Source organism: Lissotriton helveticus, chromosome 12, assembly GCF_964261635.1.
Source record: "Lissotriton helveticus chromosome 12, aLisHel1.1, whole genome shotgun sequence".
Classification (NCBI taxonomy): domain Eukaryota; kingdom Metazoa; phylum Chordata; class Amphibia; order Caudata; family Salamandridae; genus Lissotriton; species Lissotriton helveticus.
Genome location: NC_136073.1, coordinates 554,482,264 through 554,493,514, shown reverse-complemented (window position 1 = coordinate 554,493,514; position 11,251 = coordinate 554,482,264). Strand labels below are relative to the sequence as shown.

General features: G+C 42.9%; 1 long non-coding RNA gene across 1 annotated transcript in view; it reads left to right on the top strand.

Annotated features, from left to right (window-relative positions):
* The first annotated feature begins 873 nt into the window (after positions 1–873).
* The window catches only part of LOC144799039 (uncharacterized), a 75,189-nt gene continuing 64,811 nt past the window's right edge, over positions 874–11,251 (top strand). The window contains exon 1 of the long non-coding RNA XR_013603735.1: positions 874–960. This is a non-coding gene — a long non-coding RNA (uncharacterized LOC144799039). The remainder of the gene's footprint in view (positions 961–11,251) is intronic.

Below are 11,251 nucleotides of genomic sequence, written 5' to 3'. Positions count from 1 at the left end.
TTTAACTATTTAAAAAAAATGCTATCCCTGTCCCCTTACAGCAGACCATTAACAAAACAAGATCCCTGTGCAAGGCACAACTGTGCCTGTCATTGAGAAAAAAAGGCTGGTGTGTGTTGTAGGAGAGCCTTTTGGGGGAGGTTGTCCACATCCTTAGCGCTCACCTACCACAATCACTCATATGCAATCACCCCTTCACATCCTTCACCACTCATTCAACATTCCAGCTATATTTTGTCCCTCCATTGCCCCTAAGTAGAGTTCTGGTTATGTTTCTGCAGTTGCACACATCCTCTTCCTATGGTTGCCACCTAACTGGTTTTATATGGGCATGAGCTGTATTATAATGTCCCAGCTGGTACAACAATTAGAAAAATCAGATTAGTATTTTTTCCGCCTATTAGTTCTTAGTTTTTATTTGTCTGTTGCAATTAAAGGTTGCAACCTTATCTCTGCAACAATAAGTTCTGTGCAGCCTCTTCCCCTCTCAGGCAAGCAGTGCTCTAAGGAAAACGCTTTCTGTGAGGAGGAGTGGGAGGGGGGTATCTGCTCTTGTAAGAGGCCTGGCAGGCTCAGAGTGAAAGAGAAACAAATGTTGTTGTTTTGTTTCTCTTCACTTCTGAGTCAGCCTGTGTCAGCACAGAGCAGCTCAAAGCAGGCTGCAAACTGCCTCTGCTTCACAGGAGACACACACCCTGGACAAACAAGCTGAGGGGCCCCCCTTCATGTATAGAAGAGTGCCCCCCCCCGCACTGGGGGGGCTGCATGGGTGTCCGTTATGCCAGACTCTCCCCCTCTCTCTCTCTCCTCCCTCTCCCCCTCTCTCCCACTCTCTCTCTCTCTCTCCCTCTTCCTCTCATTACCACTGGGACTTCACCAGGCATGGACAGCACCTAGCATGAGCATACTGGTGAAGAGAGAGAGAGAGCACTGTCTGCAGAAACCAGACCAACACAATCTGTGAGTGACATCCTGTGTTCACATTCCTAATGGAAAATGTTTGTTTTGGAAACCACTGCTTGGGGGAGATGGAGAGCATGCAGGGCCTGCTCACCAAGGTCATTTGTGACACCCCTTTCATGCTGTCTACTCTTTTTGATTCACTACAGGTTGCAAAACCCCTTTGCGAGCTGGCAAGACTTGTACGACTTGTAAAAACGGTTTCTTTGTTGCAAAGTACTCATTTACAGTTGCAATTAGTCTTTTTGCGAATCAGATGTTTTGGAGCCCTTTGTGCGTGAGGCATGCGGCCCTCAGGGTATCTTGGCGCTATTCATTCCATTATACTGTCTTTAGCAATTGAATTCTAGTGCAGTGACGTGCCTCCATCAGACTGAGCAGCCCGAACAGCTCTTATGTATATATGTTTTGTAGATGTTCAGAAGAAGAGGCAGCGCCTCCTCCCCACCCGTGTTCCTTTTCTCTCGATAAATCCTGTAATTTGCTGCTTCTGCCGCTGCCAATAGTCCTGGATTGCATGAGTCATAGAGCTATGTCTCTGTTCAAAAATTAAATCAGGAACTGAGTCAGTCGTGCAGTGTTTGGAAGGAATGATTGCGTATAGGCAGCAGCTAAGGAGTAACTCTTGCTTGCCTTACATTGTAGCACTTCAGTCAGACAGACTTCCATTTGTTGATTCAGGACAAAGGGCTGGCCAAATATCCAGCGGAGCAGCTTTAAGTTTTTTGTGGGGGTGGTACACCCCCTAATAAAGGGATTTCCTGGCAAATAGTTGAGCACAGGTGCTTTCAGTCGGGTACGGTAAAGTGTCTATCGGATTTCACAGAAAATGTTTACATACAAAAAGAGGAAAAAGCACAGACACTCTCTCTCGGTTTTGAAAGTCTTCAAAAGTTAGTTTACAAAATATTGTGTTTTCCAATCTGCATTCCTCTCCCATTCCACTGCCCCGTAAGCCCCTCTCATGCACATTATTAGTCATGTGATTTATTTCAAAATTATATGCCAAGGTGAATGTAGGACAATTTGAAGCTCACCCCTCCAAACTCACTGACCAAACTACGCCCCTGCTGATATAAGTGCATGTATAGCCATATTCTGAAGTCTGAGAGTCTGTGGTAGCAAACTCTCCAAGTAAGGATATAGAGTTGCAGATGCAAATCAGCTCACACTTGAGGCCCCAGGAATACAAAGGTAGAGAGAAGAACAGCCAATAGTTAATTTGTAAAATAACATTAAGTGTAGGGCCCAAAACCAAAACATTTTCGTGAGAGCCCTCTGACGGTGTTGCCGAATGCTGGAGTTGTCTAATACAAAGGCTAGCTAGTCTTGATTCCACTTCATGCCTCGAACTTCCACTACCCTGCACTTCCTGTCTCGTCATTTCACCGTTACAGTTTTTTTCTCATTTCCACTTTCTTTTCCTTTTGTCCGTGTTTTACAATCTTTCTCAGCTATCTTTCTCCACCTTGTTATTTTCTCTCCTTCGTTCTGGATCAATGTCTGATACCAAAAAAGTAAGCCATGGTTTTTAAAAATGAGTGGTGGTGCCAGCCATATCAGAGATGTTTGTGGGGCCAAGACATCATAATGAAGCGGACCCTTCATAGGAGGAGAACCTGTTTTGAAGTTTAGAAATATGCTGTGTAGAGATCGAAAAAACGCAGCACATCATCATCTGGTGCCATCTAGTGGAACTAGTTTCATAAAATCTGGAATACCAGAATAAAAACCTAACCTAACCATGGGGAAGAGCAGTGTTTTCACTGAACATGTATGAAAATCCTCTTTCCAGAAAGAAAAATTCTTTTCTAGAGTCCCCTCACCCACCAGGGTTTCCCCTAGGTGCATGCTTCATCATTGGGGTCCTCTCAATCCGCTGCGGATTGAGGCGTGCTGCAACTTGTGGAACTACGTAGGAGCACTAAGTTGTGGAACATGTGTAGTGCAGTGAAAGTGGAGTGGAAAAACAAAAAGTTAAAAATACATAATTATTGGGCTAATATTTTTCCTGCCCCTAGTTGGTATGACTAAAATCAGAGGTTAATAATAGGGAAAATCTAACTATAATGAGTATAGAGTCCCTAGTATTAGGTCGACTTGTTTTGAGCTGTCCCCGCAAAGCTCTTCTTCAGGATCACACGAGGACCAGCCCCGTGCGTGCCACTCCTAAGCAAACCTATAATTAGGAATTAATGAGGTGCACACCTACTGTGTATACACCTCACATGTAATACATATGGTTAATCACTGACAAGTAGTATTTTAGTTTACGCAGAATTTTGCCTCATGATCTGCAGGGGTAGAAGGGCTAATAGTCACACCTTTGTCAAAGCGCACCTCTGGCAAATCACCTAATGACACCCCCGGAGGCTCCCGCCTTCTCATAGCAAACAGCAGTGTCCCGGGGGTAGGTACCCCGGGACACTGCAGGAGCCGGCCCTGGGGCGTGGCGGTCCCCAGGGCCCTCGAGTGGTCCAGGCGGAGGGCCACGCAGTCTGCCTCCCACAATGCACAAATCCCTGGAAGTGGTGGTTCCCGGGGCTTGAGGGGGGTTGTTGAGGTCCCCACACTTCTAATTTTGCACAACCATTTATTTTATAGCTCCGGGGGGTGGCTCTCAGTCTTGTATAGGAAACAGCAATGTTGAGAACATTTTCCGGTAAGATAACAAAGGATGTCCATTTTCGGCGTATTTGTTGTAGTTTGCAGGTGTTAAAGCGATGACAATTTTAACTTCGTCTTTGTAAATATGCCACTAAGTTTTGTAATGTCGACAATATCGTCTTCCATTTAAATAGGTACAAAGTATTTATTGAAGTTCATTGTCAATCGTGAAGCAACACTGTCTAATTGTGATCGATAAATAATTGAATGAGTTGTGTACTTGTTTTGCTCGTAATGTGCATAGGGGCAGATTTACAAGTTCATTGCGTTACTATAGCATCACTTTTAAGAAGGGAAAAGTGACGCGAAAGTGGTGCAAGGGGCTTGTAAATCTGCTACACAGTGTTCTGTCTTAGTTTGCTTTCCTTTCTGTTATGTAGAGGATCCTAGGTAAATATAACGGTTTCTGTACAGGCAGTACCTTTCAACCCTACCCCCAAACTGCTTACTGCCTGTTACCATAGTAACAGTTAATGGAATACTTAAGTGAGCACACAGGTTACAAGTTCACCACACAATGTTGCTAATGCAAACAGTTACTGTGCTGGAGTTATTTACATTTTCAATAGGAACCGTTAATCCCAGCTACAGGCTTTGGTAAAGAGCTGGTAAAGAGTTAGCCTCAGTATTATACTTCAAGTTATAAACATAATTTCTATTTTAATTGTTAAATGTTTTGTAAGCATATGATTATCACACTAAATAATAGTGAAATGTTGTCAGAAAAAGAAGACATATACTTTTTTAAATTAACTTTTATTAAAACAACAATAAATAACTAGAAACGTAACTTTGAAATAACAATATAATAAATAACTAGAAACATAACTTTAACATAACAATATGATAAAGAAAATGTTCGAAGGACTCCAGTGCAAGGAAGGTAGGTAATCTGCAAAACAAAAATGAAAATAAGTGTTTAAAATTAGATCGATGTGACTGAATGAGGTAAAAGATCACAAATTAAGGTAACACTTGGCAATATTTGGTTATTTGCACGTCTGTAGAGTGCCTAATACATTCCACCTCTCCTATAGCTCGCTTTCAAGCGGTGTCTGTATGGAAGTCGCTGCTGCGTCAGATTTACACTATGGACCAACAAGTCTTTAAAATGATTCAGAGATGAGACAGAATTAGGTGAGAGATCAAGTCATTATGCAGGACAATATTCTTTAGGGTTTATTTACAAGCTCTTGCACCACTTTTGTGTTACTTTTCCCATGTTGAAAGTGACGCAAATATGGCACAGGAGGCTTATAAATAAGCTCTTTTATTTATAATGCATTTAATTGGAGAGCCGTATATCTAGGCACCTCTGCTTACCTTCTGTAAACACTGTGGCCAACAGAGATCACAACTTGAACTCAGCTTTGGTTGTACACTGCAGACTGTCTTACATTCAGCCTCGGCAGAGTGGACAGCAATGTCCATAACTTTAAAAGAGAAAGAGAAACGTTGTGAGAGAGAGTGAGAGAGAGAAAAAACGACATTAAAACTGAGAGAGAGAATGTTATAGATGGAGCAGGTAATACTGGAGAAAATCTTCGTAGCTCACCTTTTTGCCTCCTTTGTGTGTCCAAGCATGTGCCGGTTCATAGTGCACCCTCTAGTTTAGTGATCTGAAAGATAGTATATAGAGTTAGTAATAGCATAGTACATACAACTGCACACGAATATCTTTGCTTTATTTATTTGTACACTCAGGATAATGTATTTCATCCAGTTTCACTGTAAGGAGGTGTCTGTGCACTGTTTTTTTCCCAAAGTAGTATATTCCATGCACTCCCATTGCATAGCGGTGAGTTCTCAATATTGCGTACCTAAACTGTTGCACCCCATTGACTCAAAGAGTCCGGAGGTGAGTGTTTTTCTTGGGAAGTCAGAGGCTGATTTAGAAGCTCCTTGTGCCTCTTTTCTCATGTTAAAAGTGACAGAAAAGTGGCACAAGGGGCTTGTAGATCTGCCCCTCAGACTGTTGTAACCTATCCTCACTGCTCAGAGGTAATTGTACATTCCTACGCAGTGAAGCTGCTGCACACTACCCACTTTCTCTTTTCACAGATAAGTTGTTGTTTCGGAAACAAGTTTCTTTGCTCACCTTGTGCCATTGGCGTGATTCAAAGAGGGTGAACCACGTGTCGAAGCAGGCTTTTCAGACATTGTTACGATGGCCACGCATCATCGCAGAATACACGAACGTAGAGCTTTGTAGGTTTTGGGGTGGGTATTGCCAATTTGTGAAACACAACATGTAAGATAAAAAGGAAGTTAAGATTGTGTGTCATTTCTTTATGAAAGGAGAGAGGAAGTGAGAGAGTGACTGAAAAGAATATTCGCAGCTCACCTTTCTGTCACTGGCGTGTTTTTCACCACGTGCCGGGACATAATGCACCCTGAAGCTCTACATCTAAAAGATAGTAAAAGAAAGATGTTATTATTGATATTTGGTACTATCTTAATGTGGAGTACAATAACATCGCCCTTTCACACACCTTCCCTCCCGCATTGAAAAACAACTATTTGTACAGTTTATTGTCCCGGACGTTTGACCGATTATAAAAACGTCTCGCTAGTGGAAAAAAATATGTATTAATGGAATAACATTCGGTATAAAGGACTGCGTTCGTCTAAATCGCTGCGTCAATTTTTTGTATCCTGTCTGTGGCAGCCCATCGACTCCCTCCGATGCGCACCCAGGTCTCACTGCTCACCTTTTCGTGGACAGGACACCTTCTACACCATGCAGTCCCGCTCTGCCACCAAGAAGTCTCACATATGGTGCTGAGTCTTGATATCACTATGGCTAACGACATACTCATGCTCCCATCATCATTGCAGGTTCTTCACCCTCTCAGTCCTTCTGGTACCACTAACTCAGTGACCAAAGAGGCCGTGCACGTAGTGGTGGGCCCTTGTACTCGGTGGTTCGGGCCTACATGAGGCGTCCGAACCACTAGAACGGGCCATCACAGCGGTTGCGATGGGAACAACTCTAAAATGGTGTCTAGCACGTGCGCCCCATCTTTTTTTATTGGTAGGGTCACATGTGTAGTGACACATGCACTGGATGGGTGTGGTGTGGGTGTTTACCAGCCATGAGGGAGTGTGTGTGTGCCGTTCTGACAACTAGACCTGGAAGTAAGAAATCAGTACAATGGAAATCTGGGCAATGTTTGGTTTTAGTTTTTTCCTTGTAGCGTAAGTGGAGTGGGCTGGCCTGACGTATGCTAGTGCTACGCGAGGCTCTAAACCAAAATTCCGGAGCTATGGGCGTGGTCCCGTCGTGACCTATATGAGAAATCAAGTGATTCGGGTGTCCGTTTTGTAGTGTTGACGTCACCCGGGTCTTAAAAGCAAATGTGTCATATCTGTAAAGTTCCACAACTTGGCCAACATGGAAGGTACGGGGTATCACTGACTCTATATTCGTTCATAGTTGCACACATAAAAGATGGTGGACATGACGCATTTCTGCAAATATGCATGTTTGTTGTACATTCAGTGGAGTGTTGTAGCTGTAGTAATACAGGGCTGTGAAAGGTTTAAGTTGCAGTTTATGGCACATGAAGGACAGCTAATACATATATGTATGTGGTTATTCAGGTACACTGTAGAACTTGGTAATGGAAATCAGTGTTCGAGGCTCGGAGTTGCGTCCACATCCTGTTATTGTAGAGTAATGACGTAATGTACGCATGCCTGAAAATGTATTAGGTTTGGGTTGATTTTGCACTATATAAATATGCTAAAAAAAGGAGGAATAGCCCACACTTACTGTCACAGGTAAGATGGTTGCATGCGCTATTTATAGCACAATATAATGTGGTAGGGTGGAGGAGCAGCATTTTACAAACACAATAAATTCACAGACACAGATAGATAGTTGAAGTAGGTACGGGCACGTGTGCTCGACTCCATTTTATTACGTTGTTGTTGGTAACAAGTAGAATAGTAATCATGATATCATATACAGATATTTAATCATAAATGGTTTATGACTTCTTCTGTACAAAGGTAGGAGCATTGTATGTGAAATAATACACAGAAGATTCTATCGTAAAGAGTTCATGAGTTGTGGTGCACTGAGGTAGGGGTGATTTGTGTGGAGCGTGCGATGATGCGTGGTCCAGGCAGACGGCACTGGTAAAAATGTGTTTTGACTATTGAATTTTCCCTTAACAAGGGCACGTGGCGATTATTTACGGTGTACTGAGTTAGTGGTACGTCTGGTGTTTATCGTGTGCTCATTCTGCAATGATGCGTGGTCTGAACGGGCTGCACTGAAATCATTTACTGTTGCATACTGGACTATATGAACTTTGAGGGGGGAAAAAAAACATAGCATCGATGGTTATCAATTGCTGTGCAAACTAGGTGTACTGATTGCTCCCCATAACAAATTAAACGATTCCTCTTCACGCAGTGCATTCTAACTTTCACAAATTGGGGATGTATGTCTGGTGGAGATGTTTAAGGTGATACCACAGAGGTACTTTATATTGCTGGCGGTGGAGGTACATTTTGGCGCAATCTTCTACATTCTTTGTTATCATAGTTCAAACGATGCAGCTATTGAAGGTGCTTGCACATACTAGCAGTGCAACAGCACTATTTTTTTCTCTGCTTTAAATAAATCGAGGCTGAATGTAATGCTGTCCGTAGTGTAGATGAAAAGGTAAATTCAAGTTGTGAACCCTACTGTGCACAGTGTACATAGAAGCTAGTAGTCAGTACAGTTATAGAACAATGTTTTTTTCACTTATTTTAAAAAAATCTGAATACATACAGTATAATTGTCTCTGCATTAAATAAATCAAGGTTGAATTTCCTACTGTCTATAGTGTAGATGCAAAGGTGAATTCTAGTTGTAAACCCTGCTGTCCGCAGTGTAGATCTTAGGGTGGAGTGCATCATCTGCAATTGTGATTGAAGTGGAAGATAGAACATGTGTGCAGCGTGCATTTTATTATTCAACTAAATCTAGAAGTGATGTTGTTGCGGGACGTAATGACTCACGGACACACGAGGTGAAGGTAATGCCAGTTTTATTGGCTTAAGCAAACGTCGTCGGCGAATCACACTGCGGTAATATGGGAGAGGGGGCTCAGAGTCTTTCCCGGTTGGAGAGAGATGCTCTTTCAAATGCTCCAGTCCGATTCTTCTCCTCACCCGCGCGCTTCTGGGTGATGTAGTCGCCAGCTCGGCTGTCGTTGCCGCCACAGTAAATAAAAAAAAGGAAAAGATAATGATAGACTTGCTTCAGTCGGGTGCACTCTTATTTACAGTGTTTCGGGGAAAGGGAGTGAGGTTTCACACGTGTGCACAAGGTTTTAGCCCAAAGGAAGTGCTATACGTAGTGCCGGTGGTGCGAGGGACAAGGAAGTGCAGGGGACGGTCAAGTGAGGGTTCAGGGTGGTTTAAAACCCTTTTTACCCGCCCAGCCTACGATACGGGAACGTACCTGGGAGAGCCACGCTTCCCTTGAAGCGTGGCTGGGCGCTGCACCTTGCCGTTGGCCTCCTGGCTTCTCTGTTTGACTAATCACCTCTGCTCTCAGGTCTTCTCCGCTCATCTCCTTTTCCATGCTGTCCTCTATTCCTCCGCCTTCGCTCTCGCCTTCGCTTTCTTCCTTGCCTCTCCTCACGCCTTCACTTCCTCCGGGTGATGAACACACCGGTATGGTGTTGTTACCGGTATTTACTCCATCGATCACGTCACATCTGGGGGCGTGTCTCTGCTCGAGCTCAGCCCAGTTAAAGAAGCAGTGTTCCTCTTTACTTTCCAGTTCGGGTAAGGCAATGTCTGAGTCTGTCAGTCTCTAGTTCTCCGGTTGCTGTATAGAAAAAGGGGAGAGGGTATTGTTCATATGTCCTTGGGGTGTATCTTGATATAAGGGTTCATCCTGCTTTCCCCTGTCACACATGTAAAATACGTTTTTCAGGGTAGCATAATAAAGGGATATTGTGTAGGGTTTGATAGGTGTTATACTTAGTTTGGTTTACACTGAGTTAGTGGTATCTAAAACAAGAATGTTCTGTGGAGCCTGCGATGATGCGTGGTCCGGGCAGGCCGTACTGATAGTAATGTTTTTTGTGTTGTGAATGGTGCCTTAGTAAGACCACGTGATAATCATTTTTGGTGCACTGAGTTACTAGTTCTGCGATGATGCGTGGTGTGGGGGGGAGGAGAGGGGCACAGTAATTGGAGCAATGTCTTTTGTCGATTGGATTCTGCATGAATTCCACTTAAAAGTGATAGTATGCCTCATTGCTGACATAAAACTGTTCACTCTTCTTTCCGATGATTTATGGTCCACTGAGTTAGTAGTATCTTTGGCGCTGTGCTTGTACGTACCCTGCGATAATGCGTAATGCAGTTGGGCTGTACTGGGAGCAATGTTTTTTGCCTAGTGAATTCTGCTTTAATAAGGCTACGGGGAAATGACTTGTGGTGCAGAGAGTTAGTGGTACCGAAAGAACTCAGCATGTGCATACCCTGTGATAATTCGTGGTTCAGGGGGGTCACAGTGGTATAATGTCTCTTGTCTACTGGAATGCGTCATGTACAATCGTCATTCTATCTGAAAAAATCTGAACACATACAGTACAATTGTCTCTGCATTAAATTAATCAAGATTTAATTCCTTACTGTCCGTAATATACATGCAACGGTGACTTCAAGTTGTGAACCCTGCTGTCCACAGAGTACATCGAAGGCTGTAGTTGACACAGACATGGAGGAATGCTTTTTTTGTCACATACTTTAACAAAAACTGACGACACAGTACTATTTTTCTGCCTTAAAAAAATCGAGACTAAATTTTATGTTGTCTGTAGTGCTTATGCGCCACTGGTATCAAGTGGTAAACTCTTTTGATCGCAGTGTACATTTGAAAACAGAACTCACTACAGTCATTGAGGAATGTTTTTTGTGGCATCCTTTAACAAAATAGTATTTGCCTTACATAAATCAAGGATAACTTAAATGCTGTCCGTAGTGTAGATGGAAAGTTGAATTCAAGTTGTGAACCCTGTTGTACGCAGTGTAGATTGAAGGCAGTAGCTGGCACAAACATCGGTGAACTCTATTTTGTCACAGTTCACAGAATCTGAGGACACAGTACAATTGTCTCTGTCTTAAATAAATCTAGACTGAATTAAATGTTGTTTGTAGTGCTTCTCCGCTTCTGGTGTCAAGTAGTAAACTCTGTAGATCACAGTGTACATTTGAAGGCAGTACTTTGTACAGACATTGAGGAATGTTTTTTGTGGCATCCATTAACAAAATTGTCTCTGCCTTACATAAATCAAGGCTAACTGAAGTCAGTTGTTGAGACAGACATGGACGAATGCTTTTTGTTACTTATGTAAACAAATCTGAAGACATATAGTAGAATTGTCTCTGCATTAAATAAATGAAGGCTGAATTTCCTATTGTTCAAACTTTAAGAAAATGTCTCAGCCTTACATAAATGAAGGATAACTTTAATGCTGTGTGTAGTGTAGCTCCAAAGCTGAATTCAAGTTGTGAACCCTGCTGTACGCAGTGTAGATGGAAGACAGTAGTTGATACAGACATAAGTCTGCGGTGCTGTGGCACTGAGTTCGCAATCGGCCTGTATCAA